Source organism: Stigmatopora nigra, chromosome 23 (genome assembly GCF_051989575.1).
Source record: "Stigmatopora nigra isolate UIUO_SnigA chromosome 23, RoL_Snig_1.1, whole genome shotgun sequence".
Classification (NCBI taxonomy): domain Eukaryota; kingdom Metazoa; phylum Chordata; class Actinopteri; order Syngnathiformes; family Syngnathidae; genus Stigmatopora; species Stigmatopora nigra.
The window spans coordinates 144,746-162,699 of NC_135530.1; the positions used below are offsets into that span (position 1 = coordinate 144,746).

The 17,954-nt window shown below is 54.6% G+C and overlaps 1 long non-coding RNA gene across 2 annotated transcripts in view; it reads right to left on the reverse strand.

The window, feature by feature from the left end:
- LOC144180952 (uncharacterized) overlaps positions 1–14,701 on the reverse strand; it is a 42,670-nt gene extending 27,969 nt beyond the window's left edge. For both annotated transcript variants that reach the window (XR_013324575.1, XR_013324574.1), the window contains exon 1: positions 14,582–14,701. This is a non-coding gene — a long non-coding RNA (uncharacterized LOC144180952). The remainder of the gene's footprint in view (positions 1–14,581) is intronic.
- Positions 14,702–17,954: the final 3,253 nt, after the last annotated feature.

A 17,954-nucleotide genomic window follows, 5' to 3' on the forward strand; every position in this document is an offset into this window, starting at 1 on the left:
GTTATTGAATGTTGAAGTCTTTGATAGATTTCACCCCCCCCCCCCCCCCCCACACACACACCCATATGGGTGAATAATGCAAAGTAAGATTTAATAAGACCTTTTCATGGGGAGACTACAAAGCGCTTATTTGCATGAAAGTGCAAATCAGCGTCACGGCGAAGGCGGCGTCGCCCCTAAGCCGCTTGATGTGCGCTCGCCAGTATTTGCCCAGTATTGTTTCATGCCGTCGTTTGACGGGTGTCAAGGTGATTACGCCGCAGATCCGCCGCCGCCGCCGCCATCGGTGGCGGCGACGACGGCGGCAACGGCAACGAAAAAAAACCCTCTTACGACAGCCTCCACAAAAGCCGTCAAATGTTTGTTTCAGCGGTAGGGGAAGAAGGATGAGACGGCTTCACTCTCCAATGCACTTTTTCTCAGAAATAGCGTTGTGGGGTGGGGGGGCGGGGTCCTGATAAACACCTGAAACTTTGACAATCCGCCTTCTTAGTGGGGAGGGGGAGAAACAAAAAAAACTATTTGGAAGCAAGACGATGGCGAGGTGGACAAAAAGAAAAGCCCGTCGTTTTGTGCTTCCGGCGCCGTAAAATGAATTTCCTATTTGCTTCCAAATGGAGGTCAATTGCGCCCCTCCTTTCATTTCCATCAAAATAGTCACTTGACAAAAGTTGCTTTCCAACCGGCTTTGACTGGAAAAAGTACCCAGAGTGGGAATACTTCCATCCGAGAATTTGACAGAAATACTGCATTAGCAGCACACGTGGCTCGTAACAATTATGTGTCAACTAAAAGGCACGCACGCACGCACGCACGCACGCACGCACGCACGCACTTACGCACTTACGCACAGCTCATTAGGGGGAAGAGGAGAAAAAGAAAGAAAGTGTTAGGAATGCTGCTGCCATCCGTCAACCCCCGACAAGCGTTTGCCGCGTGATTGACAGTCGCCGAGGACGGAGGTCAAAAAGGAGTTTCAGGGCCGCGTCTTTGAACGCGGCCCTGAAACTTCAGGCCCGGGACCACGCCCCTCGCCCATCCCTGCTCGGGCGCGACTCCCTAAGCCGTGAGCAAAGACGGTGAAAAGAGCGCCCCGCGCCACGGAACGTGGCTCCTCTACGCAAGGCAAAGGCAAAGGCGCGGCCCGGTCGGTGACCGGCCCGTGACTTCCCGTTATAGCGGCGCTGTTGAAAGACAGCGCCGCCTGAGGCGCAAAGGTGGGGAGGGGGAGAGAGAGAGGGAGGGCTTAGGGTGGAGAGGGAGGCTAGGACCTTGTCTGGAAGGTGGGGGAAAAGCTCAGGTGGCACCTTCAGGGGGCCGGCCGGCCGGCCGGCCGGCCCACTGTCGCTCGGCCTTTCCATCCATTGACCTGCAGTGCCTCCGCAGGGCCAATGGCCATGGCCATGATGATGATGAAGGTGGGCCGTGGATATTGGGCAGGTTGCACACAAGTGCTGTGATTGGCTGGCTCCACACTCCGGCCACAACTCCATCCAAAAAGTGTGGCCGGCTGCAAGTGCGCGTCTCTACACGTGCCTTGTGCGCCTGCGCCACAACCAGCGGATGACCTCGTAAATCTAAACGGGATGTCTATCAGGCACGCGGACGCCCGTCCCCGGTAAAGCCGCCGCCGCCGCCACCGCCTCCGGCTGTGGGTGCGCCGCTCGCCGGCCGCCGATTCTCTTTTGACTGGCGGGCCGAGGCGCGCTTGCAAATATTTGGAAAGAAACGATCCGCGGAAGACCTGGGCCCAGGCACCAGCAGAATCCGCCGGCGACGTTCAATCCATTTGAAGGGGCGGAGCGACCCTTCCACGTCAGATGGGTTATTTGGAGTCTCCATGGCAGGAAGCCAGAGGAAGTTGCTAACAATTAGCCTAAAAAGTCAATTAGCATGAGGTTTCGGAACGGTTCTATTTTCCCCTCACCGTGACCGACCGACAAAGGATAAACTCGGTAGCATGAAAGTGCATCCGAGTTGACATTTTGCTTGGCGTTTCCGTGAGAAGATTTCCAAAAGCAATCTAGTCTGTCATTTTTCCCGCCGTCTGGGAATCCCGCCACGACTAAATCCCGGCGGGGTGGGGCGCGGCTTTTGAATTGGCCGATGGCGCGATACGAACGAGAGCGTCGCCGGCCGCTGACGAGGAGCGCGCGAGGGGGGAGAGAAGGAAAAAAAAGCGCGATTTACACGTAGATGAACGGCGCTTACAAGATGGCACCGGGGGCGTCTAAAATTCCCATCTGTCATTTTTTTTTGGTGCCCCTCCTCCATTGGTTGCCGTTTTCCCAGGCTTCCTCCGTTGCTTTCCTCTCTCCCTTGCCCTACCCTACCCCCCCACGGCCCCCCACGCCCCCCCCCCCCCACTTCCATCCCTCCCTCCCTCCCATTACCCTTGCTGATTGCAATCTTTAAGCGCCATTGGGCCCACTGCTTCTGCACTTTTTAATCTGCCTTTAATCCCATAGATTTTAAATATTCCCCGGCTCCCGGAGACTGCAGGCAATTAACTGCCCTTCTGATGCTCTCCTTATCACTCGCCTCCTTGTATCTCTCTGAAGCAGCCTGGAGACACTGCCAGGCCTGACAAATAATACCCACATTTACGGCGGGGGCCGGAGGGGAAAGCGTTGCCGCCGCCGCCGCCGCCGCCGCCGCCACCGCCGCATTCTAAACAGGTATTTGGTAAACATATCATACCGGGGAGGGAATGCGCCCAAAGGCATCCCAAAGCGGAGACCGAACTGAGACAAAAGCCGCCACGAGGGCCCGGCCCGCAGACAAATGAGCTTTAATGGCGCCTAAAAGCCAAATATTAGGTAGGAAGGCGCCGGCGGAGACATGTTTTGGTGGGGAAAATGCTGGGCCGGGGACAAGTCAGCCACCAACTCTGACTCGGAGGGCAGATGCAGACTATGTCTGTGCTGTGCGTCAATGTCACTCACGTGAGCATTTCTTTTCTCCAATACAAACGGCACTATTTTGACCTGACCATTGATGCACTTTGGACATTTTATCACTACGACTGTAAGGCATCTGGCTTTTTCTTGGTCTATGAAAGGGAAAATAACCCCCCCCCCCCCCCTAACAGCGCTTCCAATGACATTGCAGTCAGTCTGTTGATGTTCAAAAAAAACACCAAGGGATTATTATCAAAGTATGTTGAGCCAACAGAGTGCCGGTGGGCTGGCTGGCGCCTGGCAAAAATACGCCATTCAATAAGCGCTATCGTCCACCCATCGGGACTTTGGCCACTTTCCATTGCATCTCTGGGCGCCGTCATTGAGTTTGAGCCAGATCAACGTCACCACGGCGTCCCCGCACTAACAACATGTGACCAACAAACAAGGGCGCGAGGTCACACACCAGGAAGGTGATGGGCAACAGGCCGATGACGACGCCCATGTTTTTCCCGACTGACGTTGGATTACGTGCGTGAGCGCGCGCCATTAAAATCCCATTCAATTAGAGGCTGGAGATTGCAGAGGCGGCAGAGGCGGCAGAGGCGATGGCGGCGAGGGCTAATGGACGAGGTGGTGGAGACTCTGATTGCAAAAGGCACACAACGAGATAATTAAAACGGAAACGTACGCTCTGGCCGCACGCCACCTTGCCCACGTTTTTTCTCCTTCTTTCTTTCCCCAACAATGCGCGGTGGGATTAGAGGCCAGCGCCTGTCAATCACGCACACGCCAACGATCTGGAGTTCTCCGCACCTCACTCGATGACTCTCTTTGCCGAGTTTACGTTTACGGCAGCGCGCTACCATTTCCAGTTTGGACCCGGGCCTTTCTGTCGTCGTACGCCGCTTGGTTTGTCGCCCGTTCCGCCACTTGGTCATTGGTTCATTGGAAATGACCAGCAACGGTTTGGAAAAAAAATCACGTGATGTGACGACGTGAGGGCGCCCAAGGAGCGGCGGACCGAGGCCACACGGCCCCCCGAACTCCGCCGCCATCTCAACCCGACGCACGCCGGCGCCGATCCTCCTCCTCCCCTGGTTTCCGTGGCGACCGCTAAGCCCGAAGTGACGGTAAAGCTGGTGCGCCACTGAGCCCAGGGCAGGATTTGTGACAGAGAAATCACATCAGCCTATGCTGATTAACAATTCCATTCCACTCTGAGATTTAGAGGGGGGTGGGGGGTGGGGGGGTGTTGTGGGGGGAGCTTGTAGAAAAAAAAAAGAAAAAACTATCTTACATTTGGCTTTTTAATAGGAACGATCGCTATCTCAAATTGAGTCCCTGCAAACTTTAATAAAGGCTACAGGGTTGAGTGGCATTTTGCATGCTGATTTAGGCCCGATTGGCGGCTTTTGATGAAGGGGGGGGGGGGGGGGGGGCGCTGGGTGGGGGTGGCGGTGGCTGGCGCTGTGTAAAGCGGTGCTCCCAGCGCTTTTCCACATCGCCGCTTCAAATACGCCAGGATAAGAACATGAAAAAAAAAAATGAAAATATAGCACTTCCATCTGCAATCTCCGGATTTCTCTCGCCGGCTGCCATCGCCGCTGCGACACAAATGATTGACTGCTGAATATGAATAAATGCAATAGAAGGAAAAATCCGCAAAGAGAGAGTGAGTGAGTGAGTGAGTGAGGGAGGAAGGGAGGGAAAGGATAAAAGGAGTCCTCTGCTGGACTTTTTCCTCTGGAGGTGAGACGGGAAAATAGGCAAGAAGAAAGAAAAGAAGGCAGAATGGTATTAGTGTCCAATATTCAGAAAGGCCCGCGGTCGTCTTTGGGCCCCCTATAATACAAAAAAAAAATAAAAGGAAACACTTATCCTCTCTGCAAAAAAACGTGGCCCCACCCCACAAATCTACATTGGCATTAAAACCATTTCTAGCCAGAGTTCAGCTTAATGGGATGATCAGATGTATTTGGAAAGACACGGGCTAATCCAAAAATCGGTGATCGGGCGGGCCACGCGCATTTCAAACATTTCCCTGTCAGAGAGAGAAGGAGGACTTAGATGGAGAAAAAAAAAAGGCTGGCGCGCTCGCGCCGACTGGACGGACAGCGTCCAAAAGGGACGGGCGGCCAGCGGCAAATCCCCGCTCATACCGCCGGCTCCCTCCGGTGGCGCCGACGTCCGCCGCAGCCAGAAGAAAGAGGAGACGGCGCCGGCCGGGGGAAAGAAAAGAAAAAACAAATATGAAAATGACAAGTTCAAGGTCCCAGCCAAAGGTCGGCGCGCCAGAGCGATAAGATGCCATAAGATGCCATGAGATGCTATGAGATGCTATGAGATGTTATCCCAGTGCCCTCAAAGCACTCCAAAGCCACTTTAGGAGATGACTGCCGGCGGCCATTAGCGGCAAAAGTCAAAGATAGCAGATTAATAGCCGGCCAGCCAGCCAGCCAGCCGGCGCTCTAGGGGGGATCGATTTCAACAGCCTAACCCCCTGGTCGCCATCGACGGCGCGATGCGGGCCCGTGGCTTTGGTGGCCTCCCGCTTGCTCGCCGTCGCCCCCCGCCGCCCCACCCCCCCTCAGCGCCTCGGCTATCTTTGCTTCCGCAGGCCCATCCTTTAAGAGCCCCGCTCTTATCTCCTGATGTTATTCAATTGTTGCGGGGACAATCTGGGCCATTAGTCCACCACGTTAAATAATGCATCCGCCTTATCTCTTCCCGTACGTGCGTGCGTGCGTGCGTGCGTCTCCGCGTGCATGTTATTAACGATATTAGTCACCAAGCGGCGGAATAATAAGAAAAAAAACCTATTCCACCTATTCTCTCTCGGTCCCTGCTTTTATTAGCAAGGACAACAAGAAGCGGAAACGCCAGATAAAAATGTATCCGCGGCTCCGATCGATACCCAGGCGGCCGTGGTTGCCGTTGCTACGGGACGGAGGGGTGGGGCGGCGGCCAGTCGGCCTTTTCGCGACGAGTGCCCATGCTAAAGGTATAAGCTAATGAGAGAGAAGAGAAGGTGTCTTGAGTCGCAGATTTACACGGTCCCTTCCTTGCGCTGGCGCTTATCGCTGGCGTTATAGTGGGCGCCGTTCAAAATTCTGCTTGCATTTCACAAAATCTAATTGCGCCAAGTAATGATGGCCATTCCCCGAGGCCACGTAAAAAAAAAAAAAGAAAAAAGCTTGCAGTCATAAGCGGCTATCTTTATTGCACCCGTCGGCCGTCACCCGTCGGCTCTTTTTTCGTCGTCTTTTCCCGCATTTTCAGGAGCCAGCGAGCACGCCGTTTTCCACGTCGGCAGTTTGGCCGTGTTTGGTGCAAAACGCAAGGGGGGGAGAAAAGGTCTTTCGACGAGCCAACTTCGAAAGATTCTCCGAGACGGCACCGAAGAGGCGAGCCACGCGCTTCTGACGTGGCGTACTACGTTGGGCGTCAAAGAGGATTGCCGAGGCGTGGGCAAGTTTCCCGCGGTTACGGGGGGGGGAGACGGCTCCCGCGGCCCGGCTGACATTTGGCCGCCGGCTCCGTGCCAACGGAGCGGCGTCTCCAAAAGGGAGTCCCCCAGGTTTCCCGGCCCGCCACTTTCCCGGCGGGCCGGTTATCTAGGCCGACCCGTCGCGCTCCGGCCCGCCGGGCCCCTCGGAAATCCATCCGAGGGCCCGAGCGGGAGCCGCCGCTAATCCCGGCCGCGCAATCGCGCGGCTAATTGGCAGGCGGCGGCGAGGCAATCCGTGACGGACGTTTTTTGTGCGGCTGAGAGTGAGCTCCACCCGCCGGGTACCCGTCCCGGCCCCAGATGTGACGCGAATAGATGCCCCACGCGCCTCAATAATGCTAAGCGCGCGTGGCTCTTTGCTTGGGAATCTATCTCCGGGCCATCCACGCTTGGCCAGTCTGCTCGTCCAAGGGCCAATGAAATAAAAGCAAGCGCTCTACGGACGTGGCCAGCGACTACACACTTTGAGGGAAGGAAGACACCAACGCAAGGTGTGCTAGAGCAGGGCGAGGCAACCTGTGGCTCGGGAGCCACGCGTGGCATCATAAAAAAGAATTGACGGACCTTTTGGACTTGAAAGACGGAGGAGAAGGCACACGTTTTCATTAGAAAATTGGAATTAAGATGGGGAAACTTCTTTATGGGCCACCCCAGTTTTCCAGCTCTTTGACTTCCTCAAAGGCCAAGCGGCCAAGGAACCGCCATCCTTCCAAGAGCCATGCCATGCAGTTTATGCCTTGACCACCCCCCCCCCAGTTATCTGCGCCGTCATCTGCGGTCGCGACGGATGGCGGCGTCCGTAATGCGGGCCGCAGCTGGCCATTAGTCAATGACCAAATCCAATGGTCACAATTAGGAGGAGCCATAACGATTAACAGCGCATTTCCTCTTTTAATTCAGCCTTGATGATTTTTGCGGAGGGGCCCCGACTTCCTTATCTGCCACGAGCGCTCTCCTTTCCCAAGCTTCGTATTGCAACTTTCCCCGGCTTGAAAAAAAAAAAAAAACAACCCAAAGTAGATCTCATTAGGCCGCTCATCGCATTACAACTCTCCCCGGTTGTGGTTCTGGCCCGGCCGGAGCGCCGATCCGGCCCGGCCGCCGAGGAATCTGATAGGGATAAACCAATTTGCGCCGCACGCCAACATCACGGCGAGCCGGCCGGCCGACGCCCGTGCGCGCGAGAGGCCGGCCAGCCAACACGGCCATCGGCCCCGGCCATCGGCCCCGGCCGGCGGCCCCCGCAGCTCTCGTCGACCGCGTTCGGAGAGGCCGGCAATGAACTTTTAATTAGGCGGGCTAATTGTTGCCGGCCAGGAAGTATCAGACGCCGGGATGATTGTTCTGGAGGAGGAGGAGGAAGAGGAGATCAGACTTAATTATTGGAGGTTGAGGGGTGGGGAGGGGGGCTTCTACAGTTCCTCCACCCACGCACGCACGCACGCACGCACGCACACACACACAAATGAAGGCTGACTTTAACCCTGAGCCACCTTGTAAACTTTTCCCCACTTTCAGTTTCAACTAAACGGCAGCCCCAAAAGGGAACAATAACATCCTGATAGCACCTTTGAGCACCTGAGCGCACCCAAACAACGGCCTCTTGGCCTCCTCCTCCTCCTCCTCCTCGCGGTGCCAGCGACGCCTTCGCCGCGCAGCTGTCACTTTGGGCTGTGGTTTCCCACGGGCCAGGGCACGGGTGCACCTGCGCCCTGGCCCGCCACCAAATAACTGACAGCGAGTCGGCGGTCGTGGCGACAGACGCAAAAGCAGGCTTCTCGACAGAAAGGAGAAGTATTTGGAAGGCGGCACAGCTCTCCACCAGGAGGCCATTTATTAATGACGCCGTGCGTGTGGGCCGACCCGTGGCTTTTGGCGACGGTCCAATTCCCGGCGCCTCTTTCATCGGTCGCCATTACCTGGCGGTGGACGCCCCCCCCCCCGCGCTTTCTTCCGCCGTGGCCGTGCAAATTGGCCGGCGCAAAGCGAAGGGAGGCGTCGGCCTAATGCCTTCATTTTCTCTTTCATGTGGAACGTGTCAAAAGCGACAAAAGCTGCAAATGGGGCAATCCAATCTGCTTCTTCGGAGCCCAAATCAGATGGGGAGCCCGTTTCCAAATGCTGGGATGGCCGACGCCGGATCCCTCCGGCCATTTGCCACCAACCGTTTCCAAGCACGTCATACCGGAGGGATTGGGTTTGGAAAAAAACCTGGAGTCGAATACCCGTAGTCTTCGGACTATAATATAGACGATATAGATCAGAAACAAAGCTTTTTTTTTCTTCTTAAAGATAACCACAGATGAAGAAAGACATAACAGGCCTCAACTGAAAGCAAAAGTTTAGTCGCATGGCTAAGCAAAGTCGATTTGGAAAAAGTGCCACAAAAGGCCTGGAAATACGAAAGAATAAAGCCTGGAATGCGACTCTTTCAGGTACTACTTTGTCGAGTTAAGAGCGCTCTGATAGATGGATTTGGATTGAAAGCGTTGGACGGGAGGGAGACTTGTTGTGTGCGCTTCTCGCAAATGACAAGCGGCGCCCAACGGCGGGCCACGTTTGCGCAAACGGCTCCCGAGAAGTACCGCAAATGCGCATTTGGCGGTAAAGCCCGGATCATCTGCGATTATTCCTTCTCTGGGCCCGTTTTGCCGCATTCCAGACCAAGCGCTCCTCCCGTCTCTATTGTGAGGTGGGGGGGGGGGGGGGGGGGTGAAGCCAGCAAAGAAGGAAGGAAGGAAGGAAGAAAAGGCCACCCAATTTGTACGCCAATCCACACGGCAACAGACGCTTTGCTCACAGGCACACATTGATGTGGGATTGAGAGCACCAGATTGGCGCGCCGTATCTGCACGCCGCACACATGGCGAGCGCCGTTTGGGCCGACCCATTATTAGAAGAGGTGTGTCCGAGTGAGCCAGCGCCGTCCGTTCGTTCGTCCGTCCGTCCGTCCGTCCGTCTCTGTGGTGGCCCCGCAAACTTTTTTTTATGGTTCCAGAGGCTCCCTTTCACCGTTCCTATTTTGGAGACGGTGCCCGCCAATCCAACTTTTTCAGTGGCATCAAAGAAGGCAACCTAGCCTAACTGGAAGCTAGGAGGAAAAAAAAGGGGACGGTGGACTACAGCGAGTCCCGAATGAAAAATCCTCCCAAGATAAAAGGAGGGACTGGCGCAGACAGAGTCACACTCGTTGGACTGGGTGGAATTAAGATGGTGGCGGGCCTCTAAAAATAGGCCAGGTGTTTGACGCACGTTTGCAATAATACAGAGAGGGCGGGCGCCCACGCAGCCGGCCGGGCGGCCGGCGCCGACTGACGGATGCACGCGCAAACGCCGCAAAGCCGTCCGAGAGTCCAAACGGCGGAAATTCCACGGCCGGGCCCCGTTTCCCACAAATTTGCCGCGTCCCCCCCCCCCCCCCCACCCCTGCTTCCGTGAGTGACGGGAGAAGGCGGGGCCAAACGTCCCGTTCACAATGGAATGATGTCACAGCGTGCAAAGCAAGCGTGTTGACTGAAAACACGGCAGACTCAAAGACAACATACCGCAATGATCCGTGTACACAAGCTGACGCGTCGGACAAAAGCCGCTTGTTTTACTTGACTTTCATTTAAGACACGCATTCATTCACTCGTAAGCAACGGTGGCCGGCCGCTAGACGCCACCGGAATCGACGCCAGCCTTCTCCGTCCAGAGCGGCACAGCGGGCGAGCGAGCGCGGCGGGCCCGGGAAGGGAAGAGCTGCGCGTGGGTCAGGGGGCGCCATTTCACTTTGGCTTTTTTTTTCTCCCACATTCAATGCTTTTCTCAAACCAAAGATTTGAGGGGAGGAAAGGGTCACCGTGGGGGGGGGGGGGGGGGGGAGCCATCATATCAGCGTGTTTGCTCCCACTTCTCGGGAACGGGAAGAAAAAAAAAGTCCCCCCGTCTGCCAAAAGCTGCCTTTCACAAGGTGCCAAGGTGGAAGGAAAGGTGCTTTGTAAGGACCCGCGTGCGTACCCGCGTGCGCGCCCGCGTGCGTGCCCGCGTCCTTTGGCTGAGACGGCAGCCCGCACGCTTTGGAGTGTCAACACGGCCTCCGGCGTGAGAAACAGTCTGCGCCCTCTTTCTTTGTTTTGGTTCTCACGGCGAGCGTGCGGGAATACGTGTCCCCGTCCGTCCGCCCGTGCGTGCGTGCGTGCGTGGGCCTTTGGACATTCTTCCTCTTATCGTTCATCACGCCGGCTCACTCGCTTTCGTTCACTCATCCAAGAGCCCATTTTACACATTTAAAGCGCAGTCCAAAAAGAGGGGAAAAACGGCGGATGGCAAAGTGGCAGTTGACCGTCGAAGCCATCGGAGAGGTGCGAATGGCCAGGAAAAGTGACTTCTTGGACGCCGAGACTCGATTTGTGCCGCCGTTGAAGCCAGAAATGCGTCGGGGTGGCAGCCTCCCACTTCAAACTAGTCGCGTTTTACGCAGCGGATAAGAATGACATTTGGGGGAGAGAAAAAGTCAGGTTTGAATCGCGTGGGGAAAGTGCTGCCTTTGAAAATCAGCTCCCAACTTATTAGGCCCGCCGTGAATATGCCGCCGGTTCTGGCCTACAAAGAAGAGAGCATTGGTGACGGGACGCCGACTACTTGGGAGTTTTTCACCCCAGTCAGGCGCAAGAATGTCTTTGATTAAGACGCGGGCACCCCGGGCCGCGGCAACACGCGCACTGATTACAGGGGACGCTACCCCCCCGGGGCCCACCCACACACACACACACACACACACTGCTGCTATTTAAAGACATTTGCATTGCAAAGGGCCGTCGCGTTTGTTTAATCCTGCGGGGCCACCACAAAAGACAGCCGGCCGAGAGAAAGTTTTTTCCGTGCCGAGGAATATCCTGCGGGCTGGCGGCGACGCCGGGTGAGACGGGGCCGCTGCCACGCCGCACGTGGTGTCCACGTCAACCGGAGCTATCCGTACCAGATGCTGATCCCTTCGCCGATGACGGAGGACCGCACGGCCGCGGATCCACGAGGCCATCCGCCTTTTTTGTGCTCCCGCTAAACGGGCAACGCTCCGCGGGGGCCGCAAAGGCCACTTAAACACACACTTGGCGTCGTCAAGGCCGCGCGGAACAGACGTCAGGCGGGGGGGGTGTTTTTCGGGTGTTCCGAGTAGGGGCAATAAAAAAAAGAGAAAAAAGAAATGAAAACAAAAGCCACGATCGGGCCTGTAAAAAGGCTACGACGGAGGAGGGAGCACCCTAATTAGAGGGGGGGGGGGGGGGGGGCGCAACAGATGGGGAAGAGGCCGTCCGGCCCGCCCGGCAAAATGCACAGGAACGTCACCAAGGGGCGTGTGTGTGTGTGTGCGTGATAAGCACATTGGTCCCCCGGGGGGCGCCTTACTGATCTAACAGGGGCAATTAATTTGTTGTTTTTAATTCCCGTTAAGACCTGCAAGCACCAGTGGGAAAAAAAGGGGGGTGGGGGGGCATCCCTCTGGGACTTCTGAATGCGCAATGATACAAACTGGGCCCAAGGGGGGCGCCGCCAATCACCACTTGTAAAGCAATGCTAGCTAGAGGTGACCCACTTAGTTCAAGCAGGGGGAGGGACTTTTTTCCTCCCCCCCCCCAAAACCTTTTTGCTATTAAACGGAGCCCAATTGAAATGGAAGTCATCGAGCGCCACTGACCACGTCAATTTCGTGCCCGGTGCCGCCGGCCTCCCCATCCGTCGTTCCCACGCTCGTCTGGCCTTTTGTGGGAGCCATCCGTGGGTCCGGTCCCGTTCCAATCCGAGCGCCGACAATGAGCGCGCCCGTCTCCGCCATCCCAGCTGGGCGGGGGTCTTTGTCCCGGGCGGGGACTCCGACGCCGCGCTCTCCAGAGGACCATTTGGGTCTCCCGTTCCCCGGCACCGGGACTCTCAAGAGAGCAATAGGACGGGGGGTGGCGTCCGTTAACGAGTGGGAAAGCGTTGATTGGGCGGATGGGCCACCGTGAAGGAAAAAAGTCCAATTTGGGAAAATGGGCGTGCAGGGGGGGGGATTTAGGGTCCCAGCGTGGAGTTTTTTGGGGTGGATTGCCCATGACTTTTGCCACGTTTCCTTGCGCGTATACGAGAGGCAAACCAGTCCGGACCTGTTCCGCCAGCCGCCGCCGCCGCCGCCGCCGTTGCTGCATCAAGACTCTTAAACGCCGCCACACTTTTAAAGGCTGACATTCACTCGCGGCCGCTTTCTCGTCAACTGCATTCCAGGCTTTTGCTTTTTTTTTTACTTCAATGCTTCCTGTTATCAGCTACAGCAAACAGGAAGTGGGGGGGGGGGGGCGCGATCACTAACGTACTGTCAGGAAGTAAAATCCTTTTTAAAACGCAGCAAGTGCACGTAAACACACCGTGGTATGATTTGTCAGCCAATTCAGAGCCAATGACAAACGAGACAAATGGTAGAACGTTTGCTCTTCATTCTTACGTTTGAAAACGGATTCATTCAGGCGTGATTTTCGACTCATTGAAGAAAACTACATTTGAAATGCTTGCACGAGGCCACGATAAAAGACAAAAGACTTGACCAATAAGTCAAAGATTGGACCAAGAAAGAAGGCTCCTATCAAACCGCAACGGATTCTACACTAGAACGAGAAAGGCCGTTCCCAAATCAATAAAGGGCACATTTAAGAGCAAAAAAAAAAAGAAGCAAGCTAAAATATACTGATGGTAATAATAATAATGACTGGAGATCAGGGGAATTTTGTGGAGGCGCCAGATGCCGCAGCGGCGAGTCCCATCTTGCCTGCCGCGTTGCGCCACTCGAGGAATGCGAGCGCACGTGGCCGTGGCCGCCGCCGCCGCCGCCGCTCGCGGGGACAGAAGGCCACCACCGGGGGTCCCGCTTTTGGTTAAACGCCTGCTTAAACGGCGACGTGCGCGCTCCGGCGTAACGTGCGGAACGTGCTCGGCACCCCAACGCCTGTCAAATGTTGGAAAAGAAATAAATCTAGTGTGCTTGCACTCTGCTTCAACTTTGGCTGGGAGGGACGGGCGGGCGGGCGGGCGGGCGTGACTCGCCTTGCACGTACGCACGCAGCATGCGAGCGCGCAGGTGTCTTTGGGCTTGACAAAGTCTTTGCGCGCTTTGGCTGAGACAAAAGTAGCCCCCTTCACCCTGGAGAAAATGCTCACACTCTGCTGCCTCTTTGGCTTTCCACACAACACACTGGCCGAGTGGGACACGTCAAAGACCGCTCTCTCTCCATTGGCCAAAGCGGAAAAGCGTGGAAAAGGGCGGAAAAGGACGGCCATTTGCTGGCCGAGTCGCCGGTATGGGAGCACGGGCCACCGGTTCCTTCATTGGCCCTGGGGTGTTTGCGCTCCGACGCACCTGTGCCAAAGAAACACGGCCCTTTACACCTGTTTATGGAACAAGGGAGAACAAGGGAAGGTTGGGGGTCGCCGTCATCAGGTTCTAACTTGCGTGACCCCCCGAATAAAAGCCCTCACGGCCAACGCTGGATGGCCATCAATGGGGCCTTAAATGAAAGCTATTATCCAGTGGCGCTACCTCCCAAAACGGAGGTCCCGGGAGGGTTTTAGTTGGAGGGTGGATGGAGGTGTCCATTACGGGTCTACGGCCCGGACCGGAAGCGGGAGGGGGCATCCATTACGACTCGGGGGGGGATGTAATGTCCAGATGGCCAGGTGCTCCCAAGAAACCTGTGCCCCCACCCAACAATCAGCGGCCTTCACGAACCGCCCCGGTCCGCCCCGGCCCGCCCCGGCCCGCCCCGGGCCCGCCCCGCCCGGCGACCCCCCGGGGGGGGTTCCGGGCCCGACGGTCACGGCGGAGCGCTCAAGCGGAGACGAGGCGAGAGGGCGCCGCCTCGGCCAAAACTTTGCGGAATGCCGAGCCACAGAAAAGAAAGAAGAAAAAAAAATCAATTCAACAAAAGGCGCGTTTTCCAAAATGGCCACCGATGGAGAAAGAAAGTGATTGGACGGGTCTGACTATTCTTGGCCGACCAGGATATGCAGACTTATTCATATCTTACGCTCGTTGTTTAGGGGCTTGACGGCACAAATAGGGGGTGACAAGTATTCCATAGGCTGCATTTGTCCTGCTACGTACGTTGGATCGACATGACAGAAGCATCATTTCAATAAAAAATAAAAAAAAAACTCTTACCGTGCTTTTCTTGAACAAGCGACACATCCGTGTAGGTGGGCGACGCTTTAGGTGGGCGAGGCTTTAGGTGGGCGACGCTTTAGGTGGGCGACGCGTGCTCTCCAAAAGCGCCCCCCCCCCCCCGAAGAGTCTCTGTAGCAAAAAAAAAGAGATATTGATAAACACCCTAGGGAAATGGACATTCAGCACTCAATAAGGACAAACGAATGCGGGGTGGAGCTGGCCCCCTCCAAAACAAGTGCGCATCTCGGATTACCACTCTTTTCATTGTTGGGGGGGCTTGGGAGATGGGGGCTTTAAAGTGGACGCGCCGCCGCCGCCACTGCACTCATTCAACCTTTCAAAGTTGCGAGTGGCGTGTCAACAACACTGCTGATTTATGAGCGCGCTTGGCCATTTGAAAGGTGGTGCGGGGGGGGGGGGGGGGGTGCGTAATCCATACACTCACACACACGCACACAAAAAGTCTTATTTGCTCAGCGCAAATACCCCATTCCCAAACTTCGAACCCTTAAAGTATCATCCCAGCCCAGGTAGAATTCAAATGGCAATAAATTGCCTTTAGTGTCAGGAAACGAGTGCAATGACATGTAAAAACAAAAAGTGCAAACATCCACTTACGTTTGTTTCTTCAACCAGCACATTTCTTCAGCGGCCAGTCCATGAGTACGCACGCACGCACGCACGCACGCACGCACGCACGCACGCACGCACGCACGCACGAAGGCACGCACGCACGAAGGCGTCTTTCCAAAGACACATTGTCGTGCGTCCGTTTGAGCAAAAAAAAAAAGTGCACGTTTCAACGTTCAAACGTCTTGTGGACGTTTGACGGGCCGTTCGGACCATTTGAAAACAATCAAATAGTAAAGCCAAACAATGGAGAACGAACAGCAACGCGCACACAAAACACAGCTGATGTTTATGGTCGCCATGTTTTTTTTTTTTTTCTTCTTCTACCGATTTGATGGAAGTTGGCATTTGGGTGCATTACCGTAATGCACTGTGTTAAACGATGCGTTTTTATGAGATTACCGAGCTGCCTGCCCCAAGTCTTGCTTTCAATGGCAACCTCAGTGTCCAAATATTTCAAGTTGACTTTGAGTTGTAACTTTGATTGTAACTCTTTCTTGTCCTGCCACAAACTGTGAAAAAATCAAGTCAATTGCATTGGAAGGGCACGCCTGCCAATGTTTTCTCCCAAAATACATACAAATATATATATATATATATATATATATATATATATATATATATATATATATATATATATATATATATATATATATATATATATATATATATATATATATATATATATATATATATATATATATATATATATATATATATATATATATATATATATATATATATATATATATATATATATATATATATATATATATATATATATATATATATATATATATATATATATATATATATATATATATATATATATATATATATATATATATATATATATATATATATATATATATATATATATATATATATATATATATATATATATATATATATATATATATATATATATTTATTCATAGTATATCCATTTGTAAATAGTCTCCTGGCAAGGAGTGTTGAAAAAGAATGGATGGCTGGATGGATGATGGTCTTTTGTAAATGCTCTTACTTTGGCTGCTTTATTTGCAAGCTTGGGTTCAGCTGCCCCATTTGACTACTTTCCACTTTTGACCAAAAGATTTGGAATAGCGCCAAACGCGGCGGCCAATGTGACGGAAGGAAAGCCAGGCGAGGTGACCGTGGACGCCGCCGCCCGCCCAACTCTTTCTTTCTTTTGTGGCCACGGCGTGTCTGGACGGGCCGCGGGCTTCAACAGGCTCCAACGGGTCAAGCGAGTGATGGCTTCCATTTAAGAGCGACCTTTGGCTCACCTGCCCCCGGGACACCCCCCCCCCCCCCCCCCCCCCACACCCTATGGGCCCGGCAGAAGGACAGTTCTCTGGACTTTAGTCTCTTGTCGGCCGGCCGCCAAAACAACTTTGCGGATTTGCGCGCCTCGCCGACAGACGGAGGAAAATGTCAAGTTTGGCGAGGGGAGCCAAAAGCAGCGCCAAGCCAGCCAGGAAGCCAACGAGGAAGCCAACCGGGAAGCCAACGTGGAAGCCGCTTTACGGCGACGACACGGCCCGGCGGCCCGGAGTGACTGAGCTAGTCGGCGGCACAATGGGGGCCGGCCCCCGCTTTTCTTTTCTTTTTGGGATCCGCCTGGGGCTAACGGGGCGAGACCCGTCGGCGGCTTCGGGGTCATTGGCGGAAGAAGAAAAAAGAAAAGAAGCCCCAATTGATTTGCTAGGAAAGTCAAAGGAAACTTTGGCCCGTTTTCTGCCAGGTTTGCTCTTGTTTCACAAGACCTCACTCGGGAGGGAGGGAGGGAGGGAGGGAGGGAGGCTGGGGGTGTGGGGAGGTTTGGAAATTCTTCCTTGTAGGCAGTTACTGGCTGTCTCATTCCACGGCTTTTCAGGGAAATGATGGTTAAAAAAAAAAAAAGACCATCCCCCGCCCCTCCCGCCTCCCCCTCCTCCCCCGCCTCCCCCGCCACCCCCATCCTCACCAAACCAGTTCCTCCACATAGAGGCTCGCCGTTGGAGCGGAGCACCTGCCGCTTTTCACTTCCCGGTCGACGACTCCCTCCCGCTCCGGCGGCCGGCCGGCCCTTGGCGTCGGCCCTCGGCGTCGGCCCAAGTTGGCTCTGCCCCGAGCGCGGACGGGCCGGCCGACCCGGCCGGCCCACGCCGTGCCGCGCATTCCCGCTTTCTAACCGAGCGTCGCGTGACGTGCCGGTTGACGCAAGAAGGAGCCTCCTGCCTCCGGGAAACAGCTATATCCATATTTCTACCAATAAAAACGGCCGGGAGAAATTCAAAGCTTGTCCGTAGCGCTTCACCCGCCCGGCCCAATAGAAACAGCCACGGGCGTTTGCGTGGGCCGGTGGACCGCCTTTGATTTTGCTCGCCGTGACTCTAAACAAAGGAAAAATCAGCCAGCCGTCGCTCAAGCGTTTCAATTCCCAGTTAAACTTTAAGCCTCGATTTGGATGGGCTGCTCGACCAACGGAGGCCCCGTAGAGACCCCCGTTGTCACGGAAGCGGTAAAAAAAAAAAATAAATAAAAAAAAAATGAAGCCCGCCGGCGTTGGAGAGCAACAAAGCGTTAAACCACAAACCATAAGCGCGGCAACTTGGCCAGGCCTTTGAAAAGAGGGACATGTGTCCGGAGAAGTTGGGAGTCAAGATGAAAGATAGGACAAAAGACTGGCTGGAGGCTTAGCCAACACACTAGCGTGTTTTCCTTTCAAAAAAAAATAAAGAAGAAAAGTTGGCGT